The following is a 22,870-nucleotide window of genomic DNA, read 5'->3' as shown; positions in this document are numbered from 1 at the left end:
ACGACGAAGCACTCACCCCGAATCATTTACTTCTGGGATCGACGAACGGCTATAAGCGTATGGCAGATGGCAATACCGATCTAAGGCTGCGTTGGCAACAAACTCAGTTATTCGCAGACAAATTCTGGAATCGCTGGGTTAAGGAATTTACCCCAAATTTAACCAGACGCAGCAAGTGGTTTACCAAACGTCCCCCAATAGCTATCGGTGATGTCGTTATCGTTGTCGACGATCAACTGCCGAGGAACATGTGGCCAAAAGGACGTATTACTGACGTAGTGATGGCCAAAGATGGACAAGTACGCAGAGCTACAATATGGACACCAAAAGGCATCATGGTCCGCCCAGTGGCCAAGATTGCTGTCCTGGACGTCGGTTTAAAAATTGGTGAAGATCAGAAGAACGTTCACGAGGGGGGGGGAATGTTACCGCCGTAATTTAAATTCAACCGCCAACTAGGCGAAAAAGACGTAACCCTGAAAACCTTTGGTAAAAGTGTTACCCATGATCTGCGGTTATTGGATGGGGCAACACTTGTACGAGACTTGAGGAAACACTGGCGAAGGAGAAGAAACAAAGTTTTTTAAAGCTGCTCGCTTGCATAAAATAAATTAAATAAAAAATAAGTGACTGCTACAAAAGGTTGTTTCTTATTGCTCTCCCTAGGCCCAAATCAATTAGTGCCTCAACATTAATGTTTACCCACAACAACTAAAGCAAATCTTCACTAAAATCCTTAAAGAGTGTATATGTCTGTAATGTATACTCTGGTATAAGGTATAAGCTGCCTGAATCGCTTTCAAGTACAGTTTACTCAGAGTCACTAAAACCGCGGCGGAAGTAAGTCCGGCATTCAACTCAAGATAATGTTGATGAGCAATTAACCAAACAATGACCGAGGCGTACCGAACTGATCCGAAACCAGCATCGATGGGAAGAAAAGAGAATGCTAATCGATAACTTATCGCCTCGATGGGGGCAATCAATCAATCAAAGGCAAAAAAGCGCCGTCAAAGAAGAGGTCTTCATACAAAACGGCTCCAAATCGCTGTTCGTGGACCTGGGAAAAGTGCGGAAAAAAGGGCTGGCGGGGGAGCAAGGAGCGGAACGCGGAAAAGCCAAAAAAGGAAAACTTGCCAACCACAAAGCACTTAAACTTTCTAAGGGGAGGTATTTCCTCTACTTTTTCGGGGCATCCCCTCGGCCCGCCGCAGTTGCAGTGCAGAAAGAAGCGTTGAAGCAGCAGCAACAAACTCGAAGGGCTCCCAGGTGCAACAGTCAACCCGAATGCCATCCAAACCCCCTCCCACGGTGGCCTTGGCCAAAGCAAACCGCGAAAATCAATTGAAAAACTCGCCGTGAAAAGCGGGGGGAAAATGGAGCGGGGTCGCGGTCGGGGCGGAGTTGAAGGTGAGGCGGGGCGGGGCGGGGAAAACAGTAAAACAGGAGCAGGAGCAACTGTTTGCCTTGTTGGCGGCGGCATCAAAAAGCGCGTAGCGGCGCAAAATGAAAACAGTTTGTCGACACGGTAGGTTCAGGTCACAGAGAGAGAGAGAGTGAGAGCGACAGGTAGCTGGCGACAGAGGGAGACGGCGAATGGAGAAGTTTTTATTTCCAACCAGGGGGTTTTCCACACAAAGTCAATGCAGACAAGTTCCATGACCTTACAAACGCAGCGAGTTCAAATGGGGAAAACGGCAAAAAGGGCTGCGGAAAAGGGGGCAAATGGAAAAGCGGGGGTTCCTACGAGCTTTTCCCCGAGGAGCTTTGTCAACGTAATAAACACAAAACTGGCTCAAGATTTTTGCGCGTCCGCCCATTAAAATCATTGACATTTAAACGTGTTTTCATTTTGTTTTTTTAGCCAGGCTGCTTTTTCTGTCACACTTTTGCAACATTTTTTTAAAAGCTGGCTTGAAGCACTCTTTTCTACGATTTCGCCCTTTAATGTTCGGCTGCTTTTGTTGCTTTGTGAAAGTTTTAGCAGAATGCAAATTGTTTGTGCATGTGGCCCATCATTAAATGCTTTTTTGCATAGTTCTTTTTTTTGCTTTATTTTTTAGTCCGTGCTTAACCACTGTGAGTCCTCTGACTTTACAATTAAGTTTTAATTAAGTGGACACCGCCCGACTGCTGAGTATGCATCTATCTCATTTTCCACTGCCCTCATCCTCTGGAGACTTCATTTGGGTCCATTGATGGATTGTGCCAAATGCAGAAGTAACAGATCCTCGGAGATCGGGCAAATCCGGTGGGCACTTTACGCAAAACGATTTGCAAATGTCAAACAGTTCCTGCATATTTTCGATAACCACCCTTAACCCCTAAGGAAGTGCAGAAGGGAGGGGTGGTGTCCTTTCGAGGGGTTGATTTCGCCGTTTAGGGTTCTCTATTATTGAATATTTCTTGTCCTTGTTATTTTTTTGCCGTTGTCCTTGTTTGTGCTAGACTCTTACTGCGGACTAAATGACACCGCAGAAAGCGAGTGGAACAGCAAAAAGGACAAAGTCAGAGGGTTGGCATTGCACTGAAACAATTTTTATTTATTTTAAAAACCTCATACATTTTAGGGATTTGTAAACCACATGCAAATGCGTATTCTTTTTTAACCATCTCTAGGATTGTAGAGCTGAGTCTCTGTGTATCATTGATCCTCAAATATTACATTTAAAACATTTTTTTTTTCTGTGCAAAGTGCGAGAGTTGCCGGCGAAACAAAAACATGGAAATAAAATTAAATTTCCGATTTTAGCCCCGTTTCCTTGGTCCTCACAAATTTTGCTAATAACAAGACAAAAGTGCAGCTGCCGCTGAGAGGGGAAGGGTGCTTTGGGGGGTGTGAACTGTCGGCTGGCTGACTAAATACAAAAGAGTGTCAAGTGTCTTCCCTGCCAAAAGGCAAAAAAAAAGCAGAAAAACATGCAAGTCCTGCATGTGTGGGTGGTTGTCCTGTTGGCAGATTTTATTTTCCATTTCAAATTTTGCAGAATGAGCAAGCGTTTTTATTTTGACAGTTGTTGCCACTCCCCTGCTCTTAGCATACTTTTGGGGGAGAAGAAAACAATTAAAAACGAATTGCCTTGCATTCCCGTTCCCGTTCCCATTTCCATTGCCATTTCCACTTCCGTTTCCCCTACGACAATGGAAACACAAAAGGGGAATTTTGCGGGGGACAAATTAAATATCCCAAGGAATACAAAAAATACAAGTACATATATATAATTTTTGTTGCTTCAGGATGTGGCACATTTATAAAATAACATTTTTTCTGACCGAAAAAAAGGAGTGGAGGGGTTTTATGATGCAACTTTAACGCATCATAAAAGTGCGGCGTAAGAGGAACTATAAAAATGTTCATGGCTTTTCCACCAAACGAGGTGTTACAAAGATATATTGAGTGGCGAGCAATGATAATGAGATTTGGGGAAAATATGTAATAAGGAAGTCATTGTGCAGCATACATATTAAATTTATACGCGAAGCCTTTGAAATAAAATTTTACTGTCAATTTCTAATTAGTTTTTAGCATTTTATTCACTCCACTCCACTCAAACTTTATTTTATTGCTATTTGCATTGGCCCATAAAAACCAGTTGCCTTTCGCCGCTATCGAGTTTCAATTTTTCATATAACAGTCCTCCATTCCCGAGACATTTACTTTATTGCCATTTGTTGGTTTTCAGCTGTCCAAAAGGAAAATACTGTTATTGCCATTTATCTACGATTTACATTTATGGTCATATTCGATAATCGACCGTTTTATGGCTAATACCGGCGATGGCCTTTTTACACACCGATTTTGTAATAAAAGTAATTGAATCATAAATGCAGCCCGGCTACTAAAAAAGAAATATGCTGATGTTCGCTGATGGAAAGCTAATTGAAACACCGGGAAAAGCCAGGAATAGGTGGCTTTACGACTGTCGTCGCGTTGTCTGTGGTGGCTGTTTTATTTTTACGGCAATTAAAGGGAACCGCAGTAAAAAATAACCAACCAACTGCCGGCGACATTGACACACAAAAAAGAAGAAGAAGCGGGAAAAACTATTACGGTAAGAGTTTTCCCGGCTGTTGTGACACATGCAATAAAAACGATTTTTATGGTCATTTGAAAGCGTCAAGAGGGCAAGGAGACCCCAAAAGCACACACACAAGCGCACACACAACACAACACCACACACACACACTAATACATTCCGGCATGAATGATGCATGTTATGTCTGAAGTTCTAGGTTGACAATTTAGCATGTCTCTGGTTGTACTGCTCCTCATGGGGGCCAAACTTGCTCCCCATCTCGGCGTACAAACATTTTTAGTGCCCTTTGTTGTCGGCTAACAACCACGTGCCGTCTCCCTCGCACACCCGCACACAAACACACACACACACACACACGGGTATTAATTAATGTCAGTGTGGAAATTAAGTGAAATATATCTGCAACATGCGCCCGGAAAATGCGAGGATGTTCCGTAGCAGCGATGCTTGTTGTGTGACAAAATGCCGCTGACATGGATAATTAATGGTGAGCTACGAGGTGGGGAGTTGAGGATACCTTGGTGACACAGGGCCCGGGATCGTGGTCGTGTGTGTGACCCCCGCCTGCGGAAGGTGCTTAATTGCTGGGCTGGGTCAGAGTCAGTGCAGTGGATGTTCCACAGCAGCACTTTTAATTAAGTACTAAGCTCATTTCGCTTCAAACAATAGTTTACTCACGAAAGTAAGACTCATTTGTATCGGGCGTCGGAAGGCAAATGTTATTGATCTATGTGTATGGGGATAATAAAGAGAGCAAATCAATAATCAAACATTTCTCAATGATAAAGTGGAGGCGCCATAATTTACGATTTGTTTGCTTTGGCCGAATTTTCGGAATTAATTCACAGACATCAGTATTATTTATTTACGAGTCGCCAACGCGAATTGGCAACATTTGTGTACTCGATGGTTAGCAATTAATTTTTGCAATTTAATGCAAGGCAAACAACGCTTCTCATGGCTCATAAATTGCCATTTTTAGAGTTGCGGCCTGCCAAAAAGGATTTTTATTTATTTGTTTCACCCAGGCACTTTTGCAGTAGTTTGAATGCTTTTTGACTTTGAATCTTGAGCGTTGTGTGTTGTGTGTGGGCAATTTGACGTCTCGATGTCTGGTTTCCATTTCAATGCTATAAATTTGTCGCTGCTCTCGCTCTATTTTCATGCGTCCCTGCGCTGCTCTTTCGATATTACGCATACGCCTAGGGGGCCCGCCATCCTGGTGGGTGGCTGGTGGCTCTTCCTCCGCCTGGCATTGATTTTTATGTTTGTTTGTCGCCGCTGCCTCCCCATGTTCCTTGGTTTCTTCTTTTTGGCTTGCTTTGTATTACATGTATATGTTTTTTGCCTTTTTTCCGTTTTTCCCCATTTTTTCCCGTATTTTTCTGTATTTTCCTCTCGTATTTAATGGCATTTCTAGCTTGGTTTATTTTGTTGGCATGCGTGCGCGACCCGACGCCCAGCGATAAACACGCGGCAGCCACCGCCGCCGGTTTGCCTGCCTTCCATTTTCCCCATTTTACCCATTTTACCCATTTTCTCCGTTTTCCGATTGTCCCGCTTTTCCCCCCTTCTCCCCCATTTTCTATGTGTCTCTGGCATGCGTTTAAGTTTTCAGTTAATGGCTTTTAATGGCATTGCTGCTGCGTTTGCTTTTCTTGGCTCTCTTGTAAAAATGTTAAATAAATAACAAAATCAATTAGTTGCGTAAATTTTGTGTGTCCAAATCGAACAAAATGAGTTCGATCAATAGACGCAAGATTTCAATGGAATGCCATAAAAAATACTTAATTCCCCCATTGGCGCAAAAGACTTATGCCAGCGGTGAAATTTGTGCTTAAAAACACCTTTAATTTTAATAAAAACGACATTTATAAATGCCGGGCACAGATAAACCATTCAAATAAATAATAATAAACACATCGGTTTATCGTCCGCACATTTGTCAGGCCACCGAGTATCGTTTAGAAATCTGATTAATTTACCAACTCAAATGTAGGCGGATGACATTCTATAAATACCGACCACAAACATTGGTTGCTCCGCCCCGGACACATATTTCCAAATATTTTCCAACTAATTTAGCACCCTCTTCAAGTCATAAAGTTGCAGTCCAATTCCGAATCGAATGGAAATGCATAAACCAATGCGAGACCACAAATTATCAAATTCAATCTACGTATACATGGCATATATACTTAGTGTACGAGTATATGGATGTGGATGGAAATCTGAAATGCGAGGCACATGTCCCAGGCAGTCGTCTTTCCCCCGGGCTCTTGGCTGTTGGCTGTTGGATTTCAGCCTTCGGCTAGGGGAATTTCAATGAGGCATCTCGCATCTCGGCGACTTCGGCGTCTTCGGCTGCTCTGGGTCTTGTTTATAATTTATGGCGCTGTGGCTAATGGCCAAATTGCCCATAACAATAATTTGCATGCAAGCGCTTCCAGCTTTGACTAATTTCTTTTGGCCAGGCACATGGAAATCTTATCGATGCACAAGCTGCTGCTCTGCCAGTCATATATCACTCCATATCAATATCAATATCGGTCAAAGGAAATAGTGAGAGCGAGCAGAAAAATCGAAAAACAATTTACAACAATTGCTTAATTGAAACGCCAGGGCCACTGTAGAATTTAAATTTATGAAAGCATCAGGCCCCAAATCGAACAAAATCATAAATAAATCGCGGGCTTATCAGCGTTTTTTGTTTGTGGCACTTTGTGGCATTTCAAAGGGAAAATGCCGCCACCCTAAAAAGTTCGAAAGTGGACAGCACATGACTCTTGATACGGATCCGAATTCCGATTTCTAGCTGATAGATGAACTTTGTACCCTGCGTATCAACCGTTGCTGTCATTCAGCTCTCATATTCTGAAACTCAAATATTCGGGAATATCAGGGAAGAGTCAGTCAGGTCAAGTTTTCCGCGATAGGCGCATGTTAATATTCTACATTGAAAATTTCATGCAACTTTATGTTGATTTTCATTTACTGAACGTGCTATGGAGAATATGCCTACGCTAAGTTGTTCGCATACTTTGTAGATTTGATTGACAGACAAACCAACTTGGGTATCAGACTGCTATATAAATAGATCCCACCACTGAAGATAGGGTGTGACATGGTTTATGTTCCAACTTTATATTCAAGAATCCTTAATTCTATATGCTTCAACTCTCAATTTTTTCCAGTGCAGCACCGGTAGGTAGCACCGAAGTTTTTCGTAGGCGTAACATGTGTGGCATAAACAAAGAAGAGAAGCGGACGGAAAATATCAACCGATATTCGCATGTACATGCCAGTATGCAAAAGGCGGAGGAAGGCGTGAAACTGTTGATAGTCTATTGCACTTTTTCCTTCGTTCTGTTTGTGTTATTCCTTTTTATGGTCGTGCAATAAAAATATTTACGACTCCAAAGCGCCAAATATATAGGGAAATTGTTTGAACCGGCGGTGGGGTGAATATGGGGGCTGGGCACCACCTGAGGGTTAATAAAATGTTGCACTTGTAACAAGAAATTGAAGTTGCAAAGCGGTTACAATTGGCCGGGGGAATATGTTTCTATTTTATTTTAAACGCAGATGGAAAACGATACCGTGAGCAGATAAAACTGAAAAACTGAGTTAGAATTTAGAAATAAAACCTTGTGTTGGGTTTTGATTTGCCAGAGGACTGCAACTTTATAATAAAAACTTAAAGTCTCGAAAAGTGAATGCTGTTCAATGGAGTTTTTCTCTATTCAAAAAACTCCCTTTAACGCTTTAATATCCCTCTGGTCTCAGTTCAAGGAAATCAAATGAGCTGAACAACACAAATAATGTAAATGGGCAGCATTTTTTGGGGGAAATTCGCTACAGAGGAAGTGGGATCCAATGAACTCTTGGTATGCTGCAGATGCAGATGCAACTTGTTCCTGTTTTTCTTTCTTCTCGGGGAAACGCTGCTGCTGCTGTTGATTCCCTGTTATTGTTGTAAACTATTTATGCATTTCGAAGTTTATTTGAAACACGAACAGCAGCACAGGAATTCCCTGCATGGCATTTCAAATGCTGTTCGAGATTCCTATTCCTATTCCAATTCCAATTCCCATTCCCATTTCTCGACTTCAGCTTCTGTGGATCTTTGTTCAGCTCCAGCTTCTGCTGCTGCTGCTGTTTGTTGATTTTATGAACTGTTTTTCTTGCTTCACTTGCTCTCAGTTGGGTGCCCTCCGGCCACATATGGTCACCTTAATTTTCCGCGGGGACGGGCGGGGTTTTGTTGCATCAAATAATTTATGCCTTTTTCCCTGGGCTCTTGGTTTATTTGGTTTATTTTTCCAAGCGCATTTCAACAGCCCGAGCAATCAGCGCGTGTTTTTCGGGCAGGAAACAGCACGAAGGGATGTCGAATGAACTGGGCTGATGTGGCACTCCAGTCCGCTCCAGCCTCCTCCACTCAACGGGTGGTTTCACTGTGGCCCTGCTCTCCTCCTCGCGGCGCGTGATCCGCCTTAGGTGGATGCCCACTGTTGTTTACACTGACGCCATTGCCGACGTGCCATAAAAGTTGAGTTCAATCGAATTGAATTACAGGGGCAATTGTGGGACCGAAAGGTGCAAGCTGATGTGGGCAAACGATTCTGTTTAACCGAAGTTCTAGTTGCCGTCAAGTTCAGTTATCCATGTATCTATCGTATATATAGATTTAGTTTTCTTTTGGATAGAACAGTTTTCATAAGTTATATTACTAAGTGCATTTTCTTGGATAACAGAGGCACTCAATCAATAAATGATTAATCTTTCCTGTAACACTAGTGCACCGCTAACGCATTCCTATTGTTCCCTAACCCATAAATATCATAACAATTTCTGTATCGAATCCGCAACCAACCGAAAACAATCCAAAGGCAGATCCCTGACTGCACTGGCATTTCTAATGAACTCACCCATGGCTACACGGAATATATACATACATATATACACATTTCACCAACGAGCTGGCACCGAGAATATGAATATATCTTTAGAAAATTGATTGACTGCTCGACATGATCGACGTGATCATCGCGAGGGAGTAGTTGGTGGGGAAAAAGAAAGAAGGATAGGAATATGGCTGCCTGCCGTCTACAATTATAATTCAATTAACCGAGTAATTCCATCTTTCTCTATGCGAGTTGAGCGCCACATGCTGCGAAGGGAGACGTTGCATGTTTGGCATATTAAATTAGTTATTTGTAAGCTCAAGCAAACGCGTTGTAAACAAAAAACAGAGAAGGCAGACGAGGAAGATCGAGCGAACGGATTGAGAATGATGATGTGTCATTGCAGTATGTTTGCCCATCTGGCCGAATCAATGTTTGTATTTATGGAAATATTCTCATGTTTTAATTACGAGAACATTTCGAAATGTCTCGCATAACAAATGAGCCCTGAACAAACGAAAATAAAACAACAGTGTCTGGAGAAAAAACCACTCCATATCAACAAAAAGCTTCGACAGTTGGCCAGACAAGTTGTGCTGGCGAAAGAGACGGCTGCAGGGCGGCCGAAAGAGACGACGAGATGCTAACTAGACAGAAAGGCTTGTCAGGATATTTTGCATTAAAGCAGCCAAAGGAAATATGAGAGAATGATGGATAGGCAAAGCTGGCAGCCAGATGATGATGACGGCTATGCAGAGAGAGAAGGAAAGAAGGAGTCGAGCTGAAGAACTTGGCAACTCAACTGCCGGCAAAAGCAGAAAGAAGTCAACAGCTCGTTAACGTTAAAGTGGCAAAAGATATGCCTGCCCCAAGATTCAGATGCAGCTCTCTCTTTACCGGTCTCTCAACCATGTTCCCATATTCTCCGCTCAAAAGGGTGAGCCAACAATGGGGCAACAAGTCGCGTCTGAAGATGCATCGCCCACGGCAGCCGAAACCAGAAAACCAGGCTCAAACGAAAAAAATAGTCCTACACAGGGGAAAAATTCTGTTGAAGTATCTGAAGATGAATGTAAGAAATTCCAATCAAAGGACAATCATTACAAGTTTTCATTCTGCTGAAGAAGTATAAATGAATGAAGTATAAATTAGGCCAATAAATCGTAATTGAAAGTTACTAGTTACTTTCTTTCTCTGCACCAGGAGATGGCTCGTTTTGAAGAGCAAAATTGGCGTCGAAAAGTAACTGCCGACAACCGCAGACGAAGAGGATGTTTATGATGCTGGATGCCGACTACCAGTGGGTTCCTGCTCCTTGGTTCCTTTGCTCCTTGGTCAATTGCACTGGCCAGGTCACAAATAGAGGGCCCTGGCATTTTGCTCTCCATTGTGCGGCAAACTAAGCGCAATGAAGTAGCCAAGAGGCAAAGTGTTTGGCGGGGGAAAGGTCAAGTTTTCTGGCCTCTTATTTATATTTACGTCTAGCTGATGTCTTGTTGTATGCAAAATAGTAGGGAGAACCAAATTACACGGGGCTCCAAGTATTTCAAATAAAAAGACGAAGCCCATTTAAATTCATATATGTATATACAACTTAAAACTACTTTTAAGTTCTAAGCTTTTTTTTTTTATAATTTTTCCACTTACCATTTTTTCCATTCCGTTGGTTTAGCTTTCTCGTTGATTTTCTGGTTCATTCGATTCCGCCCAGCTGTAATGAGATGCAAAAAAAGGGTACGATAAGTTATCTGATAACTGATGATTTTAGATGCAGCTATAAAAGCTTACGCTTGGAAACATTCATAAAGCGAATTCCCCGCGCGGAGATTTGGGGCATCTCCGAATTTTGCTAATCGTAAAAACGGTCATAAAAAAGTATATAAATCTGGTATAATTAGAATATATAAAAGGCCGAATAACTTAATTATGCAATAAGCATAAAAACGGGCTTATGCTGGAAAAAATGGGAATTGGCGACATAATTTACAGGCTGGCCGAAGAGCCACGGAAAGAGTTGCCACAATTTGCGGTCTGAATTATGTTCTGGGTGCCCGGGCAAATATTAATATTTGGACAATAAATTTGTGGGCGGCTAAGGAACAATTGCAGTTGTCTCTGCGGCAGCACTTCAAAAGCATGGAAGCCGCGAAAGAAAAACAGAGGGAAAGCAGCAGCTCCCAAAGAGCAAACAGGAAAAGCCGACGGAATAAGGGAATAAGGGGAAAAGCGTGGGCGGGGCGGAAAATGGAAAATGGCCGGGGCTTTATCCCTGGGCCTAGCCGAAAGTGGACTACTTTAATCACGCCACGGGATTAAGGGGCCAGACATTCGCCGGATGATGAAGAAGTTGCGTGTGTGCCAATGGAGAGGCAGCCACTCGCTTACAATTTAATTAACTTTTTTCACTCCCACCATCTTTTTATATTCCTTATTAAAGAGCGCGCCTTGTTGTTATTTGCTTTAACGGCACTCTTTGTACATATATTTATGTGTATATATAATGCAAGTTTAATCAGCCAGTGACAAATAAAATGCCGCAGAAGAGGTTGCCCCTGTAACCGTATCTGTGAATGTATCTGTATCTGTATCTGTACTTTGTATCTGGAGCTGAAACCGAAACTGCGAGTGTGGGAGTGTCGCAAAAGATTTGCCTAACCAAACCGAGCCAAGAAAACTGAGATAAGTCGGAGGAGCAACAATGCCGCGTATTTGTGGGCCCACAATTCGCCGCCTTTGATTTACCACCTCCGCCGCACAATTGCCAGGTGTAATCTCCGCTGTAACCAATTGCAGATAAAGTTAAGCAAACGACAACAAAATGACAATTTTTTAATTATGAACGTCTGCCTCTGGCTTTTGCGTTCTTTGTTTTCTTCTGGCTTGCCTAATTGAGATAGGACTGGAGATCATGGCGAAATGTGGGGAATAGATGTCGTTCTTCTTTTGAAGTTAATTATTTTTTGGTTGTCTAGGGTATTACCCATACTAGAAATTGACTGTTTTGCAATTAGTGGGTTCTTAGAATGAACGATCCAAGAATTATTTATTTAAGAGATATTTATTTATTGATTTATGTCTGTTCCTTCTAAATAACACAAAATGCTATTTTTGCAGAAAAAAATACCCGGAACATAGAGTAATAATTCATTTAGCTTAGAACAATAAATGTTTATGACACTTCCTAAAGTTATTTCGTAATTTAAAATTCTTTGTAAAACCAGCTTGTCATTATAAATCTCCTGCTTAAGAAATCTGAGAAATTATTCGTTATTCAATTCCAAGGCTTGAACAAATCAACTTCCAAGAAAAGCTCAATTTGAATGTGGTTTCAAAGTTAAAAATCTGCGACACACAAAATCTCTGAAATTCAAATTCAAATTCAACATAAAAGAACAACACGCTGAGGCAAAATGAAGAAGATCCCAGTTTCCAGACTGGTTTCAAACGCTTTTCAGTTTCTGACTAATTAACTGGGAAAGATTCTGAGCGAAGGAATTGGAATTTGTAGGCCAATTAATTAGGCGCATAATTTATGGCAAAATATTCCCACTGTCTCGATCTTTCTTTCTCCCCGGCGAATGTCAACTTGATGATCAATAAAAACAAAGTAGGCAGTCAAAGCAGGGAGGGGCAGAAAGTATCAGTTTCGAAAATGTTTAATTTATGACATTGCAAAAAGCAGAAAACAAATTTATGAGCGGGCATTTAAATGCCCAACACGACGCCGAGCCACGACAATGAATATGTATTGTGAGGAGTATCGTTTTTTGAAAATTGAAATTCCAATGAATCTCAAGGAGCAGCACCCTTCCCTTCGCTGCGAGGAAAGCAAATATCGCCATCGTCATCGCGTCGCAGGAAACAACAGTCAGTCGCAGCCAAACAGGCGCAGACCTTAAACAAACAGAAATTAATTATGTTTCGATGCGAGAGCCCAAAAAGATACTCAAGTGCAGAGAGAAAAAAAGATTTGTACAAAAACTCATCAATGTAAATATTTTCAATGGTTTTTTACAGTAAACAAGATTCATTAAACATGGATTGTGACAATATATTGATGATATCCCGTTGTCTCGTTTAGAATATTGTAGCCTAAAGTAGGAAATATAATTGTAATACAATACAATTTAGTCCTAACTTTTCCAAGTGTAAATTTAAGAGAGGTGGAGCAAAAAGAAGATACTGAGATACAAGAGAACCTGCCCGCTGAAAATAAAATTATTTTGTTCAGAGTTCTGTTTATAAGAAAAATATGTTTTTGTTTGTTTTAACGCGAGTCGAGCGCTTCCTTTCCATTCCCATTTGGAATCAAGATGGAGGTGGACTGAAAGCGAAACATGTGCGTAGATGTAGATGCATCCCAGAGATGCTAATCTGTGGGATACATGCAACAGAAACCTCGGTTCGGACTTCTATTTTTGGTACTATTTCAATTAATTTGCTGCCTCTAAACAAAGTTGCTAGTGAAGAGGAGACAGGAGTAATATTGCATGCTCGATTGCAGCCGCAGATTTTTTCCTGCCTTTTAATTAGCCTGACATTTATTTCGTGCCGGACTTCTTCGTCGCCGTCTGTCTGCGGTTTTTTAGGGTTAACAGCGCGTAGATTGATATCTTCAAGTTCATTAGAGTTGCAAGTCGCTTTAATTGGAAATATGCACAGCGGGCTGAGGAAAACGCTCCGTTCGTCGTGCAACACTTGGGTGAGAATTAATGATGCCTGCCCATCGCGCCCTTCCTTCCTCGGATCTCGATCTGAATTCTGTTTAAACTTGTGCATTTTATACACTCAACTCAACTCAACTCGGGTCTGCTCTGCTCCTTTGCTTTCTTTCCTCTTCTTTTTCGATTCGATTCGTTTTATTTTTATTTTTTTGTGGTTTCTGTGCCCCTTTGCTTTGCATCCTCCTCGACTGGCTCTGTTTATCTTAGGGCTTTTGTTAACTGATTTCAAGGGAAGCTCCAGCAGCAGCCGCCCTCCTACAGGGTCGATTTAATTAACTGCTTTCTATATAAGGCATATTAAATAAGTTTCATTGGGCTTGTTTTCGTTTGATTCTTTGGGGGAATGAGTGATCAAACGGATAGGATGTGTTGGGGGAAACTTTCTAAGAAGACCAGCAAATCTTTCCCAATCAAAGGAATCCACTTGGTCTGCGTTAATGAACTTGTGAGTCACTTCGATTAAAACGCATTTCATATGATTCGTTCTTAGTATAGGAATTTAATGCATCAAGAAATTGATATAGATACATATATCATGAGCTCATTTAAATGTTCAATTTGGCTGAGCTTTTAAGTAGGCATTTAACATTACTGTATCATTTTTGAAAATGAAATCTAATATTTGTGACTCTTGAACCCTTGTTACATTAAATTTTTAATGAGCCCAAAGATAATTTCCATTTGTATTTTCCACTTGTAGAGGCCTATCCCTATCCAATTTTTCCAACACCTACCCAACACTCACCCGCATGTCTTGTTAATTTTCATTTTAAATGGGAATTTTCATTTTAGATTTGTGTATCTTCGTTGCTCGTGTTGTTTGGGAACTATTTGTTACTTGGGATTGGGGAATGGGGACTGTCGACTGGCTCGAATAACAAACAAAATTAACACCTAGTCGCTACATTTCCAGCTAAAACCCACACACGGCAGCTGGAAAATATCCCCACACATCCCGTCATAAGTCAGGGCACTAACAAGGTGTTGTCTTGCTAAATGAATTAGACGCAAAGCGAATCTGATGCTCGACGATGGAAAAAATGCCATAAATGCGGGATGTGGTTATGTTTCTAATTCTTATTCTTATTCTCCAACACTCGCGAGTGTGCCTTTGGATTTATAACCGACACTTTTAGTTTTCGGTTTTTGTTCGAATAAAATGCAAATTGCTTCAAGCAGGCGCTAGCTCAATATTTGCATTGCCAATTAGCATATTAAAAATATCTCCCCGAATGAAATAGCCGGGGAAAACATGTTTTTATCGCTTTTTCATGTGGGCTCTGTTTGCCCAAACTCGAAATAAATTCTAGTTAAAATTGCCCAACGAACGGTGTCGATTTTGTTTGTACGTATTTTCGGTTTTCGGTGCTCTGTGCTAACCTCTCGAGTAAAGTTGGAAATTTAGGTAGGTACGTACACGTATCTATGAGTTTGAATTCAGTGCGGTGTGTGTGCGTAAGTATCTGTGTGCAGTCTGCCTTGTGTTCTTCTATTACCGTAATTTTCTACTTGATTTCTGACGCTCATAAATCATCATCAGTTCTCCCTAAGATAGCGTCGTCGTGGTCGTCGTCGTTTGCCTTTGTCATTTCTCATTGTTATTGTTGCTTAGGTAGTCGTCGATTTTAGAGTGTGTTGCTGTTGATTTTTATGGAATTTATCTCCCCAACAACACCGCAAAGCACATTTAGCGACACAGTTAGCAAGCACCCAGTCTGAACAGCCAGAAACTCAAGCCAGGCAACAAGTTTCAACTTTTGTTTGATGTATCTGCCAGATACGAAAGGTGAAAAATTGATAGCTTGCTCGCCTGTCTAACCAAACTATGCATAATAAATGTTTTTCGTAAACAATCGAAAAAACGCAAGCAAAAAGCGAACGAAGAGCCATAAATTTATTGAAAAATGTATAAAAGATAAATTGGTCGGGAGTCTGCATGTATTATTTAGTTTTTAGCTGCCTTCAATGCTGGCAAACCTTTAAGATATGCCAAGATAAACAAATAAATAAATAAGTAAACTGCCATTAAAAGGCAATTTCAGCTTGATTGTTGGCCAAAGACAAATAGTTTGTTGGCATGCGAAAATACTAATAAAAAAACTTCCAAGATCTAAAGGAACCGAAAAATGATCTTCTTTTGTCTTTCAAGCTTTTCTGTGATTTTTGGTGATTTTTCATTTAAAAACAAATAATCGTTTTTTGGTTGGGGAGGCGTTTGCGTTGGCTAATTGCCGGGCCAATTCCAACGAGCCATGAGCAGTTTTCTGCGGCGAGTGTGAGCCCCATGGGTTCAGCTCATAAATAATCAAAACCTAATAGCCGGCAAACAAAATATTCAAAACAAACACACATCAAAAACACGGGTCCAATGAAAGCGCCGTAGAAACCAACCGAATAAAAGAGAAAGAAAAAATTATGATCCACGGCAATCATGTCAAATTGATTTCTGTTTTCCTCCGCTAACCACAACGGGCAGGGGCCAAAAATGGGAAAAAACCGGGCAAAGAGAGAGCCTGAAGCCTAATAATATGACTGAATGGAGAAAATTGAAGGAGCTGCAAAATAAATCAAACAAAAATCAGAGGGCACTTGGTAAAAATAATTGATGACCACCAAAGATACTCAATGATTTTATTTGAAAGACGTGGGGTCTAAAAATACAATTAGTTCCACTTAAGTAGAATATCCATTTTATATAGTTTTAAGTCTTAATATCTAATGTATAGTTAACATTTCTCTCTGTGCAGCGAAACAAGGAAGAAGGCAACACATTCTGGCCCGCAGTTTGATGAATTGCAGCACGGGGTCTGAGTTGACTGGGCCAGTTTGATGAACGACTCGAGACCTGCTTTTGGCCCGTTTCGAGCCACGTCAAGTCCCGTCTTCAGCAGGGCCTCGAAAATTAATCAATATGTTGGTGTTATTTAAACAAGCCGTGTGTACAGAGAGAAAATGAGGGCCAGGTTCAGTGCAACGGAGGGGGAAATGGTTTTATAATTACGAGGGTCGTTGCTCAGGTTGTCCGTAAATTATCGGTTGCCCGTTGCCCATTGGAGGAGTTGCCCGGGCCTCAACATGATTAGACTCCGGCAGAGGATACCAGCAATGAGACAATTGTGGGTTTTATAATTATAACAAGATCGGTAAATGATCACGGGAACGCATTATGCCGATGCCCGCAGACAAATTGCCAGCGGCATCGGAGGTGGAACAGGCAAAAGGTGGAACTGAAAGCCACATGTGGCAGCTGATGATTGCGGTCTCAATAAATTGAGAATGATATGACAACATTGTGGGACCATTGTTGACTTTAAACTATAATTATGTGTATCCATTTGCTCATTGTACTGTATCGTGTGTTTGAGTATTGCCCTTTTTCAATTTTGAGTATCGATAAATTTAGTAGAGCTTTTTTTAAGTTATTAGAATGACGACCATTAAATGCTGCTTGTCTGCTACTACCATTAACCCCAGATCATTCGGAAATAGTTTCGATGCCAATTCTCAATCGGTTCGCCATAAACCTGCGAAGCATCCGACATTAGTATGCACATTAGCGCCTAAGCTGACAGCTCCATCACTTGATCAGCAAAAAACGGTTACCAGGATATGAAACTGACAAACCCGTCGCGAGTGACAAGTGAACTGACGTCTCCCTGCTGAATTGAGTGACTGACTAACTGACTCGCTGGTCGAGTGTCAATGCGCCTGTCGATAAATTTTTTGCAGCAGCGGACGGCTAAAAAACGAGATAATCCTCTCCCAGTCACAATTAAGCTGAAGAGGCCCCAAAAAATAATAAAAAAGCGTCAGGCACCAAGAAAATAAAAAGACTTTGACAAGTGGAAAGAGTCAACGAGAAATTTATAGCCAAGCCCACTGGAGGAGACAAAAAGCAGCGAGCAACAAAAACCAAACAAAACATAATTTATGGCCGACTTTCGGGATTCTCGGATCTGCGGGACCAGCGGGAACAGGTAGCCAGGACCGTTTGTAAAATGATCACCTGTTTGAGGCACAGAGTGGAGGAGGGAACACTCCGAGAACGAGACAACCAGACATGCCGGAAAGCCGCGGGAGGTCAACGGGTACAGTGGTCAAGGATTTTTAGGATGAAGGAGTAGCTAAGGCTCTGAGCAACTGCATGCTTACAAAAAATATCCCTCTATTAGCCCCTTTAAAATAATATAAGCAATAATACCATGATTAAATGTAACTTCAAGATTAATGCCATTAGTCCTATCTTAAGGTCCAAAGATGCCAGTGTTAGACGTGAATAATTACTTAAGTTCTCATTCCGTTTACAGATCAGTAATCAGGACGCTCTGGTACCACTGTGCCCAGTCAACAGGCAACACTCGGCAGTTGCGACCAGCAGAGAGGAGCAACCAGCCAAACAGAAAAACAGCACGGCCTGGCATTTGAGTGTCGCCCCAGCAGGCGGCCGAAAGTCGTTTGCTGTGTGACAAAGCGCAATTTTTCGAATTGCGAAAGTGCGGGCCAGGCCCGTTTCTCTCAGAGAATCAGAGAACTGAGAACCGAGAACGGAGAACCGGGAATCGGGGATTGGGAATTGGGAATTGGGCACAAGGAGCACCACATGATGTCCCTGTGCCTCGGTCTCGGTATGTAAATTGATATTTTTAGCAGGCTCTGGCGGGCAGTTGGGGCAACACCTTTGCCTTTATAAGAGGGTCTAACCTTGGTAGCGTCTGCTCTCAACTGAAGAATTAATGAAATCATTTCTGGCCCCAACGATCCGAGTCCTCCGCCTTTCGCTTCATGCGAAATCCAATGGCAGAGCTATAAAAATGAAATAAAATATTTAACGACACATTGGAAACCTGTAGACGAAGGTGTCGCGTTACGCATAATTTATGACCGCAGAGAAACATAATTTTCCACACACAGACGCAAGAAAGTAGACAGAGAAAGAAGCAGGGACTGAAAGACAGGGGAAAACTATAACTATCTAGGGGATCTGGGATCTCGAACACGAAACGATCGACATGCAATGGCTTATCTTGATCACAGATTAAGCCGAGTACCAGAGACATACTGCTCGTACATACTCCAGCTTTTTCCAGGTAGAGTCAGCAGAGCCAGCACCTGCAATCAGCGGCTCTTTCACTCCCCTACCTTTTTTTTTTTTTTTTACCGATTTTCCAGCTCTATCGATGGTATGGTATACATGGTAGTATTTCTGGTAGTCGCTGCCGCGGCAGCCGAAACTTTGACAACAAATAATGAAATAATGTAGACACACACACGCATTCCAGACACCAACCCCACTTTTTCCCCTTCCCCCAACTCCCGCGGGAGATAAGATTTCGGTTTGGCTCGGTTGGTAGTGCTCCATTCATTCGACGGCAATATTGATTCGATTGAAATAAACGAAAACTGTCGAAAAAAGAACGTAGCAGCCGCAATTTTTGTTGTTGAGTAAACAAAACGCCCGTCGAACAGAACAGAACGCCGTCGAACAGAGATAAGGTGGCTGATCGAATAAACGTTAACCGGTAAAAATAACCATGTGTAACTGTTGTTGGGGTTAAACATTCAGTGAGCTTTTGACCCTCCGGACTTGTATTATTTGAAATGGATCAACTCGAAAGTTCCCACAACGATTTATAGGGCTTTAGGACTGCTCAATCTTATTTGGAAGCACCCTATTAAGAATACCTTTTATTTGGTATATGGAAAGCTGATTTAGAAAGGTATTAAGAAGTACGGACGTATTATGGAACTACACGTAATAAACTGTTTTGCTGGGAAGATCCAAATTATTTAAGCGCATTTCTCGGTAATATTCATACGGATGAGATAGGCTTAAAATGCATTCGATCCATTCGATCTTAAGAAAAATAAATTTTCTCAAAGTGTTATCCATTCGGCCGAGTTGTTCATTTCCCCAGAGTTTTCTTCCCCCCGTTTGGAGATCGGTTTCCCGCCTCGAACTCGACTGCCTCCCATTATACGGATCTCCCGCAACTGATCTTTGACTCGCAATGTAATGGAAATCCGCGGCCCCTCCGCCCTCATAGATGATATTTACCTGTGGAGCTGGTCCAACTTTCCGCTGTTAATCCCGAAAACTCTTTGGTAGTAATTAAAAACCGCCGTGCGTCTGTCAAAGTTAATCCAATTTCACGTCTGCTTACATCAAACACTCACACTGTTGCACGAACACCTGGAGATGCAGGCACACACGGATACAGCAGCAAGTATCTGACGGATACACAGATGTACTTATAAATACGTGCGTCGGTTCTCATAGAAACGTTTTGCCGCTGCAAGTAATTTCTACTTTATTTTTGGACAGATTTTTTAATTAATATTTCATGTAGCGCCAAATGTTGTCGCTATCTTTCAGGTGTTACGGTGTGGGATGTGTGTTTTCCTACAAATATATTTAAAGGTGAGCCCCGAAAATCCAATTTTCAGTTGACGCTTGTCGATCAGGGATCACAGATCAGAATAGCAACAATAACAACGAACAGCAAATCTTGTTTCTTTATAACAATTTTCAACACACATTCTCACATGGCACGGCCACAATTTGTATTTTCATAACTCGTTTTCTGTATTTTCTGTCGCTTTTTCGAGGACGCCACTCGGCGGTGGCAGTCTGAAGAAACTTCTTTTATTCACGAAATGCCTACGATTAATTGTCACTGCTTTCGATTTGCGCACAAAAGAGAGGTGTTTCCATACAAATTATTACGTTTTCTTCATTGATTAATTGCCGTTTCAACGGTGCAATTGGTGCTCGCGAGTCTTATTTTGATTTGATTCGAGCAGCAGTCTTCCGTCCGCAGAACCGAGCACTCCGATCGTCGAAAGAGAACTGAGGCCAACTGAGTTTCAGAGCTCGCTCGCTGGTATAAGTTGTGGGGGAGGGCAAGGGTGAATGTGACTGCGAGAGAGAGTAAGCGGGAGAGAGCTCTCTAGCATGCGATAAATGCAGCAAAGTAAATGTTTTGTTTACGGCTTGCTTTCATTCTGTTTACCTTGCCCTGCATTTCGTTACTTTTTGCACAAACCAAATAAATACGGGAAGGAACTCATGTTTTAATGGAGCATTTGCTGTTATAATAGCTTTCCAAAGGTGATTTTTACAACCGATGTAAATCAGTTTTTATGAAGGTGTATTTTCCTGTTCCTGTTGAGTATTTTATACGATTATCGGGAAAGAGCCCATCCATTTTTTTTAAATATATTTAGAATTATTTGTAGGTCTTCTTTCTACTTATTCACTTCATTACAATGCATTGTCACACACTTTTTATTCTGGAAATAATAATATTTACTTTTACTTGTGTATGTCCTTTCTGAGTTTCGTTAGCTTCACCTATTGTTTTCCTATTTTTAACCCACTTGCGCTTTCCCAACCCCCGTGAAAATATTGTCCACTCTCTCCGGGTGACAAATCTCTGACTGGATTGACAGTCACGCTTCCTCTCGCTGTCGTTCGTCCTTCTCCTTTACCTTTCTCTCTTTTACCCCCTTTCCCCATCTCTCTCTCAACATTGCTCTTCCTCTTTTCGCTGCACATGTGCTGCGTTTCGCATGCCAACCTTCCACTTCCAGCCCCCCGCCCATCGGCCCCTTTCCCACCCAGTTTTTGAGACGCATCTGTTGTTGTCTGGCATATTTTCAGGTTTTTCACTCACTCTCTCTTTCTGCATCTCCCTGATTTTTCCAGTGCACCCTGCTGAAAATTCAGCAAGTTCTTTGACTTTCTTCGGCGGTGGTGGGAAAACAGGGTGCTCTACTCCCCCCTCTCCTCTTTGGAGAAAAAAGTCATCAGCACCGACAGCCAGGCTTTAATTGCAATTCCTTCCTGTTTGTGTGCTCACCTTGCTAATGAGCGCACGTTCCAAACACACGCTCTCTCTTCCGAAGCCTCTCTTCCGGCTCACCGCTCATTCTCTTTCTCACCTTGCTCTCCCGGCTTGGCTTCAATCTCTCACGACCGGTTTTCTGGTTTTTATCTGCTAAGGGTCTTGTTAAAAGTAATTCGTAACACGTTGTTACCAGATAACGCCGTCAGCCCACGAGTTCCGTCTCTCTCGTGGGCTCTCTAGCCCTCTCCCTCGCTCAGCGACTCTTCTGAAAACCCCTTTCGATCATTCTTCCGACCCGTTGTTGTTGTTCTTGCCTTGTTAGCGTCATCGGTTGGCTTGCTAAAAGAGCGATAAAAAGGTAGAACGAAAAAAAACTTCCAGGTCCCGGGCAGGTTTACGGTATGGCGGAAAGAGAGGAGGTGCGGAAGAAAGAAACAAGAAGAAGACGCAGATCGCCTGCAATCCAGGCTCACGTTTTGACTTTTGGCTCTGACTCGCTCTCATTGTTGTGCTGCCTTCGCTGCGGTTCAATACACCCCGTACTTTCAGCAGCAGGGTGCCCCAGGAAGAGGAAGAATGCCCCATCCTCCATTCCCTCTCCGCACCACCCCCTTTCCAGACGGCGAGCCGGTTCTTCGCTCTTTAGACCACATGTGGTGCAGTGTGGTTGCAAGTATGAGTGATTTTGCCTAGTTAGTTAGGAGGAGCTCCCAGGTATGCCAAAGCAGCAAAAAATAAACAAGCTGCACGCACAAATCCTGGGGAACGAAGCGATAATACCCTAAAATACCGTGGGATATAGTGGTTTGAATTAGATCTAATTTGGTATGATGCAGTTTTTTTTAATAATACATCAGCTTGCCCACATGTCTTAGACAATTTAACAGTTCGACAACGAAAAGATAATCATTGAATCATGATTAGTTGCGTACATAAAGATGCGCTGTTTCAACATTCAGTAACTTGATTATGTTGTGTCAAGTGTTAGTATTGACACAAGGGAAAAGATTTGAGTTACGAATTACTGATATGTGAAAATGTATTTTCTTCAAACTCCGCTTGATCATGCTCCCTTGAAGGGTAGCAGAAATTGAAGTCTGGCCAGGAGGTGCAGAAAAATCTCATGTCTATATGCATTTCGGGGAAGATTTGGGAAGGCAGCAGTATAGTCCGATCCACCCAACATCGAGCTCCCAACAACAAGCGAATCGTGCACTTGGGCCGCTAATGAACTTACAATGCATGGCTTGTTCAGATCCGAAAAGCGGCGGAAAGTGCAGGCCCCGGGAGGGGCAGATATAAATGGCCGAGGGGGAAGACGGGAGGCACCCACACAGCGATGCAGAAAACCCCGA

The 22,870-nt window shown here is 42.1% G+C and overlaps 1 protein-coding gene across 1 annotated transcript in view; it reads right to left on the bottom strand.

The window, feature by feature from the left end:
- Positions 1 to 20,510, bottom strand: part of LOC120447750 (frizzled-2) — a 31,970-nt gene extending 11,460 nt beyond the window's left edge. The window contains exons 1-2 of the mRNA XM_044005947.1: positions 19,724 to 20,510; positions 10,592 to 10,655 (exon numbers count right to left, since the gene is read on the bottom strand). The gene's annotated coding sequence lies outside the window, so the exon portion shown is untranslated. The remainder of the gene's footprint in view (positions 1 to 10,591; positions 10,656 to 19,723) is intronic.
- Between the last annotated feature and the right edge of the window lie 2,360 nt (positions 20,511 to 22,870).

This window comes from Drosophila santomea, chromosome 3L (assembly GCF_016746245.2).
Source record: "Drosophila santomea strain STO CAGO 1482 chromosome 3L, Prin_Dsan_1.1, whole genome shotgun sequence".
In the NCBI taxonomy this organism is placed as follows: Eukaryota; Metazoa; Arthropoda; class Insecta; order Diptera; family Drosophilidae; genus Drosophila; species Drosophila santomea.
Note: the sequence above shows the minus strand (reverse complement) of the source record. Positions and strands in the feature narration are given on the sequence as shown.